Here is an 18,262-nt window from a genome sequence, read left to right as displayed (position 1 = left end):
GTGAGGCTTTCTGCTTGGTGATTTTGTGGTTTCGTGGTGCACTTTGTTTGGAAATACAGCAACGCAGCTGAGATCCGGCATAGGACCAACGAGTTGATGTTCCATGACAGCGATGGTCGGCTTTCGAATGAATACACATCTGAATCGATCATGTGACAAGTTCTTGCAGACGGTGAAAGCAAAAGCCACGACCAACCTTGACACAACACAGCTGACGAGACGAGCGCTGCACATGGTCAGTGTGGGGATTGAACCCACGACCTTGGCGTTATTAGCACCACGCTCTAACCAGCTGAGCTAACCGACCGACAGAGCCCAGCGCTCAAAACAAAGGCTTATATTGCCTGCGCTCACAACCACGGCGGCTATTCGTTTTCTGATTTGCAATCGATCGCATGATCGTCTGAAGTATTTCCATCCGTTGCAAAGTTTTTTAACAAAAAAAACATTGACTTTTCCGAACGCGCACACTCGAGGTAACCATTTGCTCTGATATCCAAAATTAAGCACAATGTTCGGACGCATGCAATTTCAATCGCAATGCCACCAGCTCAGCTGCAGCTTGTCATGTTGACAAATATCATCTGGTTGAGACGTACCTTCAACGATCGCTCACTGTGCTTCTGGAAACTCACAGACCTTTGGAGTCAGGGTTACGTGCTGCTGATAAACTGCTGCGAACCTTATGCCAAATGCATTGGAATTGTAACCCAACTGTGGGATTCTTTCTGCTCCCGAAGGACGCAGTTGCTTTAGAGTCAGCAACAGCGCAGAACTCAATTGCACGTTTTGCTCAATGACTCATGTTGCTTTTGCAATCTTCGTTTGACAGCATATTTAGCAGGTTATCACGCCTTCCTGCAGCGTTTGTCAGCGACAGATCAGCTGCTAAGATGACTGCTTCAGACAGCATGCTACATCCTACATTTGAAAATGGAAAAGGTGCAAACGCTTACAGGCTGAACACTCTCTCACTATTTTGCCTGGCGCGTCAGAGGCTGGGAGCTGACCTTATGAAGGTTTTTCAATCATGAGGGGCATTTTTCGGGTAAATAGATAAGTTCGTTTCGCTCAGGTGGGGCAGTGCAGCACGACAGGGTATAAATCTGGTGTGGGAGGGTGAGAATTCGACAGGCAGTGAGGAGCAACGGCGTCACGCAAAGGGTGGTGAGTGTCTGCAATAAGTTGCCGGACGAGCTGGTGATGGCTGTTACAATTCCAATATTTTTAAGGAATTTGGATGTGTATTTGAATCGGAAGGGTTTAGAGAGACATGGGTCAAGTGCATGCAATCGTGGCTGGATCAGTTGAGGATATCTGTTCGGAATGGACGAGCCAGACCGAAGATTGTGTTTTCAGTGCTGTCCATATCTAATGGCTCTATGATATTGCAGGTGAAATGATAAAAGAGATGAATAAAATAATGAAGTAAAATTGTCTGAAGTTGTTAAATTCAAACAACTTCAGATAATTTTATTTCAATTATTTTACTTACCTTTTTTATTTGCGTTTTTCTCACTGTTGTGTACCTCTTATTTCTTGATTGTCTCTCTTTCTGTCGCTTCCCACTCTGTCAATACATTTTTCCTCTCCTCTTCCCGCTTTGCTACGCTTCTCCCTGTTTTCCATTTTGTCTCTGTTTCACACATCCCCCACATATTTTGTCTCGTAACACTGGCTTCAGCCTTGGTCATTCGCGGCTCCTAATCTCCCTTTAATCTCTCCGTGCACTGTCATTATCACCTTTGCATCTGGAGCCTTGACTCACCTTCTCTCAGCCTGGTGTTAATAGCTCTGTAAATCTCCCCTTTTTTCAAAATCTTTACCAAAGGGTCAGTTAGACTCGAAACGTCAACTCTTTTCTCTCCTTGCAGATGGTGCCAGACCTGCTGAGATTTTCCAGCATTTTCTCTTTTGGTTTCGAATTCCAGCATCTGCAGTAATTTGCTTTTATTAATGACTCTGTGATATTGCTGGGGATATGATGACTCCAGTGTCGATGCATGAGAGGTGAGCAAGCGAATGAATTCCCTCTGGAAGTCGCGGGAAATGGAGTAACAGAGATCCAGGAAAATGCGTTGAACGAATCTTTGAAGTGAATTGAAGCCTGAACTCTGGTTCTCCTCCGAGACTGTGCCAGGTCGACTTAATACTTTATATATTTCATGTTTTGCATTTCTTTGTGAAAACAATTGAGACTGATTGATTTGCTGCAGACAACATCCACCAGTCATCATGGGTACGGTGATCGAGTTGTGCGTCTATCCCTGTCAAATGTTTTATTGCGCCGGTGAGGCTTTCTGCTTGGTGATTTTGTGGTTTCGTGGTGCACTTTGTTTGGAAATACAGCAACGCAGCTGAGATCCGGCATAGGACCAACGAGTTGATGTTCCATGACAGCGATGGTCGGCTTTCGAATGAATACACATCTGAATCGATCATGTGACAAGTTCTTGCAGACGGTGAAAGCAAAAGCCACGACAAACCTTGACACAGCACAGCTGACGAGACGAGCGTTGCACATGGTCAGTGTGGGGATTGAACCCACGACCTTGGCGTTATTAGCACCACGCTCTAACCAGCTGAGCTAACCGACCGAAGGAGCCCATCAGTCAAAACAAAGGCTTATATTGCCTGCGCTCACAACCACGGCGGCGATTCGTTTTCTGATTTGCAATCGATCGCATGATCGTCTGAAGTATTTCCATCCGTTGCAAAGTTTTTTAACAAAAAAAACATTGACTTTTCCGAACGCGCACACTCGAGGTAACCATTTGCTCTGATATCCAAAATTAAGCACAATGTTCGGACGCATGCAATTTCAATCGCAATGCCACCAGCTCAGCTGCAGCTTGTCATGTTGACAAATATCATCTGGTTGAGACGTACCTTCAACGATCGCTCACTGTGCTTCTGGAAACTCACAGACCTTTGGAGTCAGGGTTACGTGCTGCTGATAAACTGCTGCGAACCTTATGCCAAATGCATTGGAATTGTAACCCAACTGTGGGATTCTTTCTGCTCCCGAAGGACGCAGTTGCTTTAGAGTCAGCAACAGCGCAGAACTCAATTGCACGTTTTGCTCAATGACTCATGTTGCTTTTGCAATCTTCGTTTGACAGCATATTTAGCAGGTTATCACGCCTTCCTGCAGCGTTTGTCAGCGACAGATCAGCTGCTGAGATGACTGCTTCAGACAGCATGCTACATCCTACATTTGAAAATGGAAAAGGTGCAAACGCTTACAGGCTGAACACTCTCTCACTATTTTGCCTGGCGCGTCAGAGGCTGGGAGCTGACCTTATGAAGGTTTTTCAATCATGAGTGGCATTTTTCGGGTAAATAGATAAGTTCGTTTCGCTCAGGTGGGGCAGTGCAGCACGACAGGGTATAAATCTGGTGTGGGAGGGTGAGAATTCGACAGGCAGTGAGGAGCAACGGCGTCACGCAAAGGGTGGTGAGTGTCTGCAATAAGTTGCCGGACGAGCTGGTGATGGCTGGTACAATTCCAATATTTTTAAGGAATTTGGATGTGTATTTGAATCGGAAGGGTTTAGAGAGACATGGGTCAAGTGCATGCAATCGTGGCTGGATCAGTTGAGGATATCTGTTCGGAATGGACGAGCCAGACCGAAGATTGTGTTTTCAGTGCTGTCCATATCTAATGGCTCTATGATATTGCAGGTGAAATGATAAAAGAGATGAATAAAATAATGAAGTAAAATTGTCTGAAGTTGTTAAATTCAAACAACTTCAGATAATTTTATTTCAATTATTTTACTTACCTTTTTTATTTGCGTTTTTCTCACTGTTGTGTACCTCTTATTTCTTGATTGTCTCTCTTTCTGTCGCTTCCCACTCTGTCAATACATTTTTCCTCTCCTCTTCCCGCTTTGCTACGCTTCTCCCCTGTTTTCCATTTTGTCTCTGTTTCACACATCCCCCACATATTTTGTCTCGTAACACTGGCTTCAGCCTTGGTCATTCGCGGCTCCTAATCTCCCTTTAATCTCTCCGTGCACTGTCATTATCACCTTTGCATCTGGAGCCTTGACTCACCTTCTCTCAGCCTGGTGTTAATAGCTCTGTAAATCTCCCCTTTTTTCAAAATCTTTACCAAAGGGTCAGTTAGACTCGAAACGTCAACTCTTTTCTCTCCTTGCAGATGGTGCCAGACCTGCTGAGATTTTCCAGCATTTTCTCTTTTGGTTTCGAATTCCAGCATCTGCAGTAATTTGCTTTTATTAATGACTCTGTGATATTGCTGGGGATATGATGACTCCAGTGTCGATGCATGAGAGGTGAGCAAGCGAATGAATTCCCTCTGGAAGTCGCGGGAAATGGAGTAACAGAGATCCAGGAAAATGCATTGAACGAATCTTTGAAGTGAATTGAAGCCTGAACTCTGGTTCTCCTCCGAGACTGTGCCAGGTCGACTTAATACTTTATATATTTCATGTTTTGCATTTCTTTGTGAAAACAATTGAGACTGATTGATTTGCTGCAGACAACATCCACCAGTCATCATGGGTACGGTGATCGAGTTGTGCGTCTATCCCTGTCAAATGTTTTATTGCGCCGGTGAGGCTTTCTGCTTGGTGATTTTGTGGTTTCGTGGTGCACTTTGTTTGGAAATACAGCAACGCAGCTGAGATCCGGCATAGGACCAACGAGTTGATGTTCCATGACAGCGATGGTCGGCTTTCGAATGAATACACATCTGAATCGATCATGTGACAAGTTCTTGCAGACGGTGAAAGCAAAAGCCACGACAAACCTTGACACAGCACAGCTGACGAGACGAGCGCTGCACATGGTCAGTGTGGGGATTGAACCCACGACCTTGGCGTTATTAGCACCACGCTCTAACCAGCTGAGCTAACCGACCGACGGAGCCCGTCGGTCAAAACAAAGGCTTATATTGCCTGCGCTCACAACCACGGCGGCTATTCTTTTTCTGATTTGCAATCAGACAAATGAAATGTTAAGGATGAGAGCATAGGAGAACAAGAACATCAGAGCACAAGCGATTAAGAAAATGAATACTCAAATTCAAGATCAAAGCAATAAGAATAACACTGACTGATAAAATAATACCATACGGACATATGGGTAGAATGGAAAACAGAATATCAAAGAGGAAGAACATAAGAGACTAAGAACACAACAGAATAAGAACATAACATGATGAGAACATAATGAAATACGTACAATAGCGACTTAGAAAATAAGTGTCTTGGCGAAAAAGAACAAAAGAGAACAGGAAGATAAGACATTACAAACAGAAGTGATTAACAAGGTCAGAGCATAAGATCATACGGGAATAAGAAAATAAGAACAAAATAGCATTTGCGAACACTAAAATGAGAACACGAGAGAAAAACTACACAAGACAAGAATAGAAAAAATAATACAGATGTTAGAGCGGGCATAAGACAGTGGGAACATATGAATGAAACACAAGAGAATAAGTACACGCAAAGACAAGAACGGACGAGCACAGGAGAACAAGAACATCTCTAAAATATTTCAAGAGCAAAGGTTAAGAACATAAATGATTGGTAAAATACGCTCATAAAAGCATGGGAAGAATGAAGGGGAAAATAAGAGACAAACAACATAAAAAATAAGAAAATAAGAATAGGAATGAATAACGACATTGTATAATGTGAACATAAGTTAAACAGAAAATATAGTTGAATAAGAATAAGTGCACGTGACCGCAAGAACAAAAGCGAATTAAAATACAGGAAGATAACAGAACGTAAGTGAATATCAGAATACAGACATCAGGGAATGTGAAGGTTAGATAAAAAGAACATAGGTGAATTCGAACATTCATCACTATGTGAATTAGTAATGGTCAGCATGTGTCTCAGCCTGGTTGTTGGTTCCTTTATAGATCTGTGAATTTCTGCTGTGCTTCGGAGTCCTAACGATTAACGCTTAGGACAGAGGTTCTACCTATGATTCAGCGTGGAATAAAATGTTTAAGATCAAGTTCTGCCTCTCGAGAATTTGTTGAACAACTGGTCTTTTCACCTTCAATAGATGGTCTTGTGTGAATCTATGTTAGTGCCTTCAATAACTTGAATTGGTGCATGAGAAAGTGTGAATATTGTGTGGAGCTAATCAAATTGCTAAAATTGATTAAGGGCATGATTCTGACCTGAGCCTGCAGGCTGATCCCTTGAAGGAAGACGAAAAAATGAAATGACCACATTCAAGTAGTACATTTGGTTAAGGATTTAATCCTGACTTGCCCCTGCTGGCTGTTCCCATGAGAAAGTGAGGACTGCAGATGCTGGAGATCAGAGCCGAAAATGTGTTGCTGGAAAAGCGCAGCAGGTCAGGCAGCATCCACCGAGCAGGAGAGCCGACGTTTTGGGCCCGAAACTTTGATTCTCCTGTTCCTTGGATGCTGTCTGACCTGCTGGGCTGGTCCCCTGAGGCAAGGCAGAAAATAAGCAGATGGTGTCTCTAAATGTATAAAATGCCAAACTCCTGATCTGAGCCTGAAGGCTCATTCCTTGAGGTGCGATGGAAGATGGGCAGATCTAAATGTCCAGGATTGGAAACGTTGCTGATTGCCAGGCTTGGTGAAGCCTTGAGGAATTGGACTCGGCGCCGGTGTTGTATCATTTTGTTGTTTGGCTTTCTTTGTGTCTTCTTTGTTTACCTGCAGGTGACTGCTCTGCGCCTGGGACCGTCGAGGTGAGGAAGCGATCGAATCACTCTACAAGCATGATCAAAGCAAAGCCATGGGTTTCGAGACAATCTCTTGCAGACGGAACGTCGTCCTTTTCCCCGCTCAGTGGAGACTATGTTTTGCCACGGTAAACAGACGAGGTGCAACATTTAAGATCAGAAATTCCGTTGTTGGGTTTAAGGAAGTGGCAAAGAGCCATCAGCCCTCAATAAAGATAATCGAGATCAGCGTCCAAGGAACTCTTTCGTAAGCCCTCCCAACATACCAGCACCCGAATCCCCAAGTTCCAAAATATTTCCGTCCCAGACCGGATTGCTGCTGTTATCCCTTGCCAAACGAGCATGAGGGATGTCCAGGGACAGAAAGCTGGTTAAAATCCTATTGCAGCTCACGATACTTGTCCACAAGTTCTTCGTGTAAGTACTCAAGAGGCTCTAATTTTCTGCAAAGGCAATGATAGTGCAAGCATCTTATGATTTACGGTGATTGGTAATAAGAAAAACTTGCTTGTCCGAGGATTATGAGAGATGAATCCAAATTCACAAGCCTTGGACCCGCTCTAAGGTCCGGAGCATGATGCAACACGCCCTGATCCACTCTAGTGATCAACATTTTTTTTATTGGCGAGTACAAATCTGTTGTACTTATAGTAGCATGCATCAGGATTTTCAAACATTGCTGAATTTAGTCTAGGCGACACATTTGACGACTACTGAAGACTCCATTATATTTCCCCTGGGCCACGGATTAAATCAGAAGCACAGACAATTTGGCATGAAAATGTTGTTAGAATTGAAACTCTCTAATTTTGACTGTTCTGAAATGTGAATGTTTCATTCCTTAACGAGCAAGGAAGCAACGGATGCTAAAAAAAAACTGGATAAGGATGAAAGTTGACAGAGAGTGAAAGATACCTCTTCAGCGCTGAGTCACTGAAGCTTGCAGAAAGGGTAACATTTTGTGATTTGCGTTGAAATCACATTTGCTTGTTGGCCACTGAATGTTGATGTTTTGCTGCCTGGAGCTCGAGGTCTGTGAATGTTTTTTTTCCCCCACAGATCATGAATTCAGTACTGTCAACTTCCAAATTGTCTAAAAATTTCTCATTGCAAATGGGGTGAACAGTGATCTTCTATTGCTATGGCCAGAACAAGACCATGCCACGATAAAAAATACAGGCAAAACACATATATGCCCAACAACCCCGCGATCCATGCACGCCGTGTGCCAACACTGAAGAGGTTGATTGAGATTACATGCACGTGGGGGGTGGAATCAACCTCAGATGTCCGCCCAGCAACTACTGTTGAGAACAGATTCCAGAGAGGACCCTGGGAAACGCGACAGCAGGACCCGGTATGACACCTTTGGGACTGGGAACAAGCCAGCCAAAACCCCAGGACCAATGGCACGCCCTTACTTTAACTGTGGAAATGTGGCCACTGAGGAGTAAACTGCCCATGTGGGTGCCTTGGAGCTAATGCAAGGACCAACATGCTTGCATCCTCGCATAAGGAAAACTTGCTAAACCACTCACTGACTCTCGTTGAGCTTTTGGTGTGACCTACCATTTCGGAGCCTTGTGGAAAAATCCTGCCTATTTTAGCTGATTGTGAGCGTAGCTGTACACACTTTGGCAAGAAGGGGTTCTCGAACCACTCGCTTGCATGATCGGCCCTTTCACTTGTTCGCAAATAAATTTCATAGACTTACCTCGAAGAAGTTGTTGCAAATATTGCCTAATAATAACAAATGTATTTAGTAGATGAGTGGGAATCCTTCCAACGTCTGATACTGCTTCCACAATAGTAGGGGACAAGTGTGAAATATCTGCACAGGTTAACCAAAACTCTTCAATGTTTACATTCGCAGGAACACCCAGTCTTGGGACCAGGGAAAATTGGAGCCGAGGGGACATGTCCGGTACCTGGTTCTGTGAGCAAACCACACAGTAGTCAAAGTCAAAGCAATATTCGTGTGGACGCACAAATATCATTCCAAGAGAACACCACCTCAAAGGGAGCCCAGCTCCCGGTGGGACATTTGGAGTTGGGTGGGCTCATCGCTCGGGTCCTGCAGCAGCGCCCTACTGCATGGATTAATGGTCCTTATTTTCTTTCCACTTCTCGCGATCCTTGATAGTTTCATTAAGCAGGATTGTGGATGCTTTGTTTCACTGCTGCTGCACTCTGTCCCATTATAATTTCAGCTGATCAGCATCCGCCTGGCTCCTCAGGGCACTGAGCCCCAGACTCCAGAAATAACAGCGCTGAGGCCTCTTATTCTGAGGACTATCTCTCCGATTCTGAGCCTACCTGTCCATACAATCTCCTGGCTCTGCTTACATTCCTCTTTCACTGAAGCTCCTGACCTGCTCAACTGATTATGTAAAAAAAAAGCAGACTTTGTGGAAATCATTTTGCTGTGAATGGCTTCCCTCCCGGTTAAGCAACGATTTCTCTGAAATGCCACTCACGCAACAGAGCATTAGTCCTTGGCTTGCAGCTTTAATAAGCTGTCTCACAGCCTCCTGTACATAAATTAGTTCATCTCTCACCAGAAGGTAATGCTGAAGTGTAGAATCTCTGTGCAAGGCCCCACCGTCCTCCTGCTTAATGTTTCCCCATTGTGATCTATTACTTGTGCATGTAGCTTAGTTGGTCAAGCGTGCAAAGCCCCGCCAATTAGTTTACAATGTTCCTCTAATCAAGGACATCTGTAATTGATCTCTGTAAACAAAATGTTCGATGGTAACTTTCACTCCTGCCCACTTCTGGAATACGTAGCATCAACTAGAACTGACTCCGAGAGGTGGGCCCTGATTTGGGACCTCCTCGAACCATACTGGCACTTATTATTTAATGGTCAGCCTGTAGCTCAGCAAGGATCTTGTATCCCATGTAACCCTTTAACTTACTGCTGTACTTCGGAGTCTTACCTAGCCACTGTTAGGACGGTGAGGCTTCCCACTATGCATCTTGTCAATGCTTAAGGTCTGCCTCCCTAGATTTTGTTCAATAGAAAGGGATAAAGAATAACTGACGAAACGACAAACCAGTAAGTTTGACATTGGAGTTCGAAAACTGATGGCAGACCTAACACGGGATACGGTATATGTACAGGTCGAGAAAACTAAAGTAATTCCAGACAGTCAAACAAAGCATTGCGAAAGGCAGTTCATGTCTGAAAAGTTTGTTTCATTTCATTGATGAGGTGACCCAAGTAGCAGATCACGATAATGCTATGGACGCTGTACATTTGGACTTTCATAAATGTTTTGATACGGTTCCTCATAGCAGGTTAATTACCAAAGGAGGAATGCTTAGGATTGGTGTGTCTCTGGCAGCATGGAATCGATGTTGGCGAAAGGAAATGAAACAGATGATAGTTACAGCTGGTCATTTCTCAAACTGAAGATGAATTGAAAATGGTGTTTCCTTGCCAACTGTATTGGGACCTTGCTTTTCTCTGATTTGGCGTGGCTTACTGATGTCAAAACTTCTACAGTTAAATATGATACGAAGCCAGTGAGAGTTGTGAATTGTGAGGACGATGCTGAGAGACATAATATGGACTTTGAAAATTTGTTCAAATGATCAGTTACCTGTCAGATGAAATTTAATGCAGAAATCTGTGAGGGACTACATCTTGGTGTCAGAAACATATAAAGACAAAATGGGCTCAAAAGCACATTTTTGAAATTAGTACAGGAGAGGATAGAATGAGGGTTCATTCCACATAATTCTCGGAAGGTGAACAGATAATTTGAAATATTATTTCAGAAGACTTGGAGAATGTTTGAGGTTTTAAACAGGGATCTAGAGGAAAACAACAAGTAAATGATGATGTCGCTAAAAATCATTGGTGAGTCCACGTTTAGAGTATTGTTTTCAATTATGGCGCCGAGTTTAAGCCCTGGAAAGAGTACAAAGGAGATTTCGTACAATCGTACCAGAAAAAAAAAGTGTTTAGATACAAGGAAAAACTGGAGACATTGGTCTTGTTTTTCCTGAAGGTGAGAAGATAAGGAGGTGATCCCAATGACGTAATTAACATTGTGTATGATTTTAATCGTGTACAAAGCATATTTTACTTCGACTAATTAATATGTCAGTGACGTGTGTATTCGTAACTTCAATATTGTCAGTAAGACAACGAGGAACGAGTTGAAGAGAAACGTCATTACACAGAGAGATTTTCTGAGTTGTAGTGCATTGCTTGGGAGAGTGTTGGAAGCAGTTAACATACAATGTTTCAAATGAGAGTTGAATATATGTTTGAAAGGGATGAAGGTAGGGGACGGCCAAGGCAGTGCTGGACTGTGGTACTACCTGTGGAGCTCTTGCTGGAGTGGGTGCAGATGATCACATGGTGCCCTTCTGCCCTGCAAAACTCTCTGATTTTGTTATTATTTGCCCTTCCATTCCTCGACTGTGAGTCTGATCCACTGTTTTATAAAGCTCACCTGCAAAAGCAAGAGAGATTGATCACTTGTTTATTTCAATTTCTCCCGACCCAACCAATCCACCTGTGCTTCATCACACTTTTTATTAAGTTATCTTGAAGTGTGTTACTGGAAAGGTTCTGCATCTCAGGTACCTTCTACGGAGAAAGAACCAGACTTAATATTCGGGGAGATCTATGGGTTTCGAGTTCACAGTGAGATGGGAAGAGGTTAGGGGATATGTAAGGGGAACGTTCTTCACAGAGAGGGTGGTGGGTGCCTGGAATGCGCTGCCAGCAGAGGTGGAAGGACAAGAATAATGGTAGTCGGTGAGATGTACCTGGACATACAAATGAATGGTCAGGTACCAAAGGGAATAGAGCCATAGAAAATAGGCGGCCTGTTTAGATAGTGGGTCTGGATCCACGCAGGCTTGCAGTTTCGAAGAGGCTGTTCCGGTGCTGTAAGTTTCTTTGTTCTTTGTCCTTCGGGGGCAGTATCCATATTCAGAGTTGATTGCAGTTAGGATGTGGGGGCGGGGTGCAGGAGTAAACGACAGGTGGGAATGCGCCCAGAGAGTGAGACTTGTGCAAAGATCATCCTTACAGAATGAATAGTTCCAAAAGGGGATCGTTGCGGTCTGACAGCATAATACAGTTTTCATAGTTCTGCGTGCTAAACCGAATTCTCGTTATAATATAAACAGCTCATAAACTCATACAGGATAGCAAAAGTTCAGGAAACATTACCTGTTCTAAGTAGAACAAACCACATAAAATTACAAAATATATTTCCCAGTGTGGTACATGTAAATGTACAGCTTCAGGTGTTCAAGGAAAGAAGCGATTTATTGAATCTTAATGAGAACACAATTAAATATCTAGACCTTTAACTTTAGTCCTTCTAACAAGAGAAACGACCAAATCATAAACCCAAATACGTTTACGTGATCATTCATTTCTGTTTCATTCATGGGTCACATTCAATTCAGAAAAACAAAACTGTGGTAAATGAGCATGCTTATGACATTTCTAATTAGTTGTTTGTGTCATCTGACTTATTATGTTGTTACATTCGATAGTTTCTTGGGTATATATGTATGGGTATATATGTGGTTTTGAGAGGGAAATAATGCGGTCCATTTCTTCTGGCTCTGTGTACTGTTATCAGCGCACTAAGATGTCTGTGAAGATGGGTCATCTAGTCTTATTTCATTTCAGTTGTTCTTGACTTCCTACCAGAAGTATTCCTCCACTGAGAGTGCAGGAAAGCTGCATGGTACAACAGAAATTCCTGTAATATGAATGCACTTGTTTACACAAACCTTTCAAGTTCCATTAACTGACATTAAAAGCACATCATTCTGAACTTTTGCAAATAGATCTTGCTAGTTAGGATGCATTGGAACCTGCCTTATTTAATGTTGCACAGGGGCACAGTTGCTTAACCTATACAAGATATTTTCTTTCAATGCAGCAAAATCATAACCCGGAAAGCAATTTCTGGATCCTACTCCCCAGTTTTGTTTTTATTTCTACGAATATTTACACACCTGCCTGTTCGTTGTCTTGCACATTTCAATGCACCCATCTCTTTGGCACTGTCAATACGCATGACATCCATCACTTCTTCCCCACTCTCATTTTTTGCCTTCACAGTTTTTTTTTTCAATCTCTGCCCATTACCCATCTCACTCTCTGGCCCTGCAAGTTTACATCCCCTCCAACAAACGTTGTAATCTTTGTGTTGAGGAGAAGCCCATCTCTTCAGAAGAACATTGTGCTTGCGCAACAATGATCCAAGTGTCTGAGAAATCAGAATTCCTCCACTGTATGTCACCCCTCAAGTCATGGTGTTGGGTTTTGCGTAAATGGTGAAACTCGAAGCATCCAAAATATTTCGAAGATTTTGGCCACATTACTACTGTGGTTTCGTTCCTGCATTTCAATCTACACCTAAATCCATGGAACGGCTCCTGCATGTTCTCCACGCTGTCCATCGCTATCTCATTGGTTCCAGCATGAACCCCAATGACTGATCTTTTTACTCTTACTTATGCAATGATTCTCTTTATGTTTCAAACACTTGCACCCGAAGACAGGACATCATATGGTCCTCACGATGTCGATGCAAAATTAAACGTAGTTCTTTCTAACGATTGAGTCACACACGACTACTAATCTGCCTTCCAGCCTCTCCGTTATTTTTTCCAGCGTATCCTCGACACAACGACACTGTGGTTTTCTCTCACGCCATCACCAAGACTCACTCAAGTTGCTCAACAAATCGGACTCCAAAATATAATACATCTGACACCGATCAAAGGATACTTGCGTTTCTGCTCCTGCTTTCTCTATTCCCTTGGCGAATGGTCACCGGTTCACCTGCCATCTCTGCACTGCTCCTTGATTGCTTATCGTGATGTCGCATGATAACCCTCTGGCTTGACTCTTCCAGAAACCTCTCTCTTTCTTGAATGCTGCACAGTGCGAACAGTTGATTGCCCAAGTCAACCACGTATTATTCAAGAACTGTAACTGTTTGACCCTAATGCAGATCTGACTATCCTGGATACCTTGTTAATACAAAATCTCACACGTTTTATATAGCCCAAGTATCATAAGCTTTCCCCGAGTTTCTGCCATATTTGAAGATCAAGATGATGCAAAATGTTGATGAACTGCTCTCCCTTAGATATTACCAGTCGTTCTAAAGTCTTCTCACTCTCTCTCTCTCTGTCTCTCTCTCTCTCTTGCGTTTCAGCGAGGATGGAGGAAGAGAAGGAAACACTACAGTCATCTAATTTCGGAGCTCCACTGTTTTGTGTCGCATGATCCTTCAAGGAGCCTTTCACAATTATGGTGAGCAAGGAAACCTCTCTCAGAATCCTGAGCCGTCTCTTCTCAATGCCACCTTCTGTTGGATTTTCGTCCTCCTGTTAAACACAACTCTTCTTCAAAATCATTATGAAGGTGGCAAGCGAGGCAGTATTTCACAGAAAGCATCTCAGTCATATGATGCCACTGGCCTGCATGCCTGGAGGTCAGAAGCAGGAAGAGAGTGGTGAGCTTGTGGGTATTTACAAGTGAGCTCCAAGTATTGGGGACGAAGTAGATGAGAGCACTGGCGTGCAGGTCAGGGAAAATCGCTGGGCAAGTTAGGTTGTAATATTTTGAGATTTTAAATACGTTAGGGCAGACTGTGAGAACTGTAAAGTCTGGGAGAATGAAAGGCTGAAATGTGTACAAAGTGTGTTGTATACGATTCTGGAAGAGTACATTTCCAGTCGTACCAGATATGGAAATGTCCGGAATCTGCTGCTAGTAAATGAGACAGGCCATGCAGAGAACAGCAGAATGGCGGAGCGTTTGGAAAATAGTAATCAGAATACGACAAATATTGAAAATTGTTTGGAAATGGGTCGATATCAGGCTAAGTTTAATATCGTCGGCTGGATCATAAGCATCTACACTTTGAACGCGACCTCGCTGATTAGTAATGCATTATGGTTGATAAATCATTGGATGAGAATGGGAGAATTTCAAAAGAAAGATAAATATGTTGGAAACTAAGTATGTGCATATGACTAATAATTATAGGCTACGTAATGATAGAGTGAATAAATCACCATATTGATGGGAATACAATGAAGAAGAAGGAGGCATATTATACATTCAGCAATATTAAATGTACCAGAGATTTGGAAGAGATTCGGAAATGCAGGAGAGAGGCTTTGGCTGGAATCAGGTGAAAGTGAGCTCTGTAGATGCTGGAGAACAGAGTCGGGAGTGTGGTTCTGGCAAAGCACAAAGGGTCAGGCAGTATTCTCTGAAGTTAACCAGTTAACCAGTAATGCTTATACAGTTGTTAAGAAATCGTTTTGGATCCTTGGATTTATCAGGAGAGGTAAAATGCTGAAAAGGAAGAAGTGCTGCTACACCTCTGAAAAAAAAAACATTTGTCAGAACCAGGACTGTGGCTCAGTTCCTGGTAACTTACTAAATGAAGAATATCATAAACCTGGATAGAGAACAAGGGATATTTCCTACAATTATTCCAGAAATGAAAAATTCCTTTGGGAAGGGAGGTTAGAAAGGTTTATTATGTTTGGAGCAGACACATTAAAAGGTGACCTTATTGTACAGCTCAATATTACAGACAATATTAACAGTGCAACGAAAGACATTCTTTTTCCACAAAATGGTGCATTAGAAACAAAGGAGTAAAAGTATCAATATTGTTAACAAGAGAGCAGGAACCCATTACATGCTATTTCAAGAGATTGATGAGGTACAGATTCGCTCTGCAGGATTTGAAACATGACTAGCGTTTCTCTCTTCTCACTTTTTCCTGATTAAATCCAGCAGTGAGCATGCTGAAAGGACACACCAGCACCTTCTTTATCTCCTCTCGGAACTTGTCCTGGGAGATTGCGTATATGATGACGTTGTTGCAGGAACTGAGCAACTGAAGCATATTAACCATCTCTTGAACGATGTACCGTGGGTCATTAAAATCCAGGCCAGAGAAGTAGCCTTCACCTGTAACTCGCACGTAGAGAAAATGCCCGAGATAGCTTGCCCACAAGAGGAGGAAGCTGATGGAGATTGTGAAGAGCAAGACTATGGACTTCTTGCGATTGGCCATCTCAATATCACCACGATTGTCGGCACCACGGAGCCTCCTGCGTGCTCTGCTGGCTGCTAAGATGTGCCTTACAGTCAAGTTGTTCAGAAGCAGGATGACCAAGAATGGTAGAAAAGGTGTTAATATGTGGTCCAACCAGTCAAAGACTTGCCAGATTGGCCGAGTGTAGAAGATCACTCGAACGTCACAAAACCAGCCCACTCCATTTACAGTGTACAAAGGTTGATAGATGAAGTAGAAAGGGACGTTCTTGATGCAGCTCAAGACATAGATTACTCCAATCACCAGCGATGCAGTTTTCTCCTTGCAGTATCTGGCCTTCATTCTCTGGCAACAAATGGCTACAAAGCGATCTAAGGTGAAGGCCACGGTCAACCAGACTGAACCATCCCGGCTGCAACGAACCAGCACTGCACCGAATCTGCAAGCAAGCGTGGTGGACAGATAACTGTCCCGAAAGTAAATGCGTCCAATCCGGTTCAGGACAACAGCGGTAATGATGACAATGAAATCACTCACTGCTATTGCCACCAAGTAATAGGTGATGCACCGGGAAAGTCCACACCGTCCTCGTGAGAGAATTGCAATTGCTATCAAGTTTGCTGTGAGAGATATAGACAGAGATATGTTATGATGCACATGCCACCAGCTTTTGAAATACAGAATGTAGTGCTCAAGTTTACCCTTTAAGATTTTGGCATTGTCAAATCCGTTGTTCAATGTTCGACATCTAATGCTGGGTTAATTACTTTTCAGCACATGGAGTCAACGCAAACTACCCCTTCATGAGTTCAACGCCTTCCCCCCACCTTTGACAGTGAAACAATCCTCACGTCTAGTGATCAAAATATTTACTGCGATGTTTTGATGCGGACCAGCATTCTATTTGCTGATGTAAAATATGACCAGATCCAACAACATTTCGATTGAACTTCTAACTTTCCAATCAATGTATATCCTCATCACTGCTGCAAATGTGTTGCTGGTCAAAGCACAGCAGGCCAGGCAGCATCTCAGGAATAGAGATTCGACGTTTCGAGCATAAGCCCTTCATCAGGAATAAGAGAGAGAGAGAGAGCCAAGCAGGCTAAGATAAAGGGTAGGGAGGAGGGACTAGGGGGAGGGCGATGGAGGTGGGATAGGTGGAAGGAGGTCAAGGTGAGGGTGATAGGCCGGAGTGGGGTGGGGGCGGAGAGGTCAGGAAGAGGATTGCAGGTTAGGAGGGCGGTGCTGAGTTGAGGGAAACCGACTGAGACAAGGTGGGGGGAGGGGAAATGAGGAAACTGGAGAAATCTGAATTCATACCTGTGGAACCCTCCAACCACAAGGTATGAATTCAGATTCTCCAGTTTCCTCATTTCCCCTCCCCCCACCTTGTCTCAGTCGGTTCCCTCAACTCAGCACCGCCCTCCTAACCAGCAATCCTCTTCCTGACCTCTCCGCCCCCACCCCACTCCGGCCTATCACCCTCACCTTGACCTCCTTCCACCTATCCACCTCCATCGCCCCTCCCCCTAGTCCCTCCTCCCTACCCTTTATCTTAGCCTGCTTGGCTCTCTCTCTCTCTCTTATCCTGATGAAGGGCTTATGCTCGAAACGTCGAATTCTCTATTCCTGAGGTGCTGCCTGGCCTGCTGTGCTTTGACCAGCAACACATTTGCAGCTGTGATCTCCAGCATCTGCAGACCTCATTTTTTACTATATCCTCATCACGTCAATCAGTGTCATATATTGTCACTAACGGAGGTTGCAGCTGATCGCTAAATCTGCCATTTCTTGAATTCTTGATATATGTAAAAAAGTGGAGGTGATGTTTTCCACTGCCCATACCATATATTGCATGATTTCATGTCTCAATGGGTCCATCGTTCCATCTCATTTCCAATCATCTGTGTAATGTTATGAAATATATAAGCTTTGTGTACTGTGTTCTAAATTGCCCTTATGTCTCTCATGGTGACCTTCATTTGTATAAGGTGTCATGAAAGACCCCTTCGTATTTAAGGCAATCCTCTATGGATCAAGTCAAACCCGACGATTTCAAATAGAAATCAAAGATTAGCAACCAACATTCATGATGTCAGTGTCAACCACATCGAACACAAGTAAAATAGGCAGACCAATTACAAAACCCATACATAAATTACTCCATTGGTAACATTTTGAATGCATAATCGATTTTTTAAAAAAAATGCATTTCCACTCAATTCCTCAACCCTTTCTGAAATTTGATGGTTGAACATCAAATACTGCAACGACCACTTGTCATGAATGAATAAAGGAAGTCCGCAAATCTCATTAAAAATCTCCACTGTGAACGTACTAGTCTGCAATATTTGCATCGGTCCATAAATCAAAATGTAGATTGCTATGTCAATAAACTAAATTCTATTTGATCTCGCAACCATCAAGTGGAATTATTCTAATGTAATAATCGCACAAACCCGTTGTAATCCGTTTTT

The 18,262-nt window shown here is 43.2% G+C and overlaps 3 non-coding genes across 3 annotated transcripts; all 3 read right to left on the bottom strand.

The window, feature by feature from the left end:
- Nucleotides 1-233: 233 nt before the first annotated feature.
- On the bottom strand, nt 234-307 carry trnai-aau (transfer RNA isoleucine (anticodon AAU)). The gene has a single exon. It is a non-coding gene; the product is annotated as a tRNA-Ile (tRNA).
- A 2,216-nt stretch (nt 308-2,523) lies between these two features.
- trnai-aau (transfer RNA isoleucine (anticodon AAU)) lies at nt 2,524-2,597 on the bottom strand. The gene has a single exon. It is a non-coding gene; the product is annotated as a tRNA-Ile (tRNA).
- Nucleotides 2,598-4,814: 2,217 nt separating this feature from the next.
- trnai-aau (transfer RNA isoleucine (anticodon AAU)) lies at nt 4,815-4,888 on the bottom strand. The gene has a single exon. It is a non-coding gene; the product is annotated as a tRNA-Ile (tRNA).
- Nucleotides 4,889-18,262: the final 13,374 nt, after the last annotated feature.

The sequence above is a fragment of the Hemiscyllium ocellatum genome, unplaced genomic scaffold, assembly GCF_020745735.1.
Source record: "Hemiscyllium ocellatum isolate sHemOce1 unplaced genomic scaffold, sHemOce1.pat.X.cur. scaffold_2071_pat_ctg1, whole genome shotgun sequence".
NCBI classification, from domain to species: domain Eukaryota; kingdom Metazoa; phylum Chordata; class Chondrichthyes; order Orectolobiformes; family Hemiscylliidae; genus Hemiscyllium; species Hemiscyllium ocellatum.
This window is presented reverse-complemented; position numbering and strand designations above follow the sequence as displayed.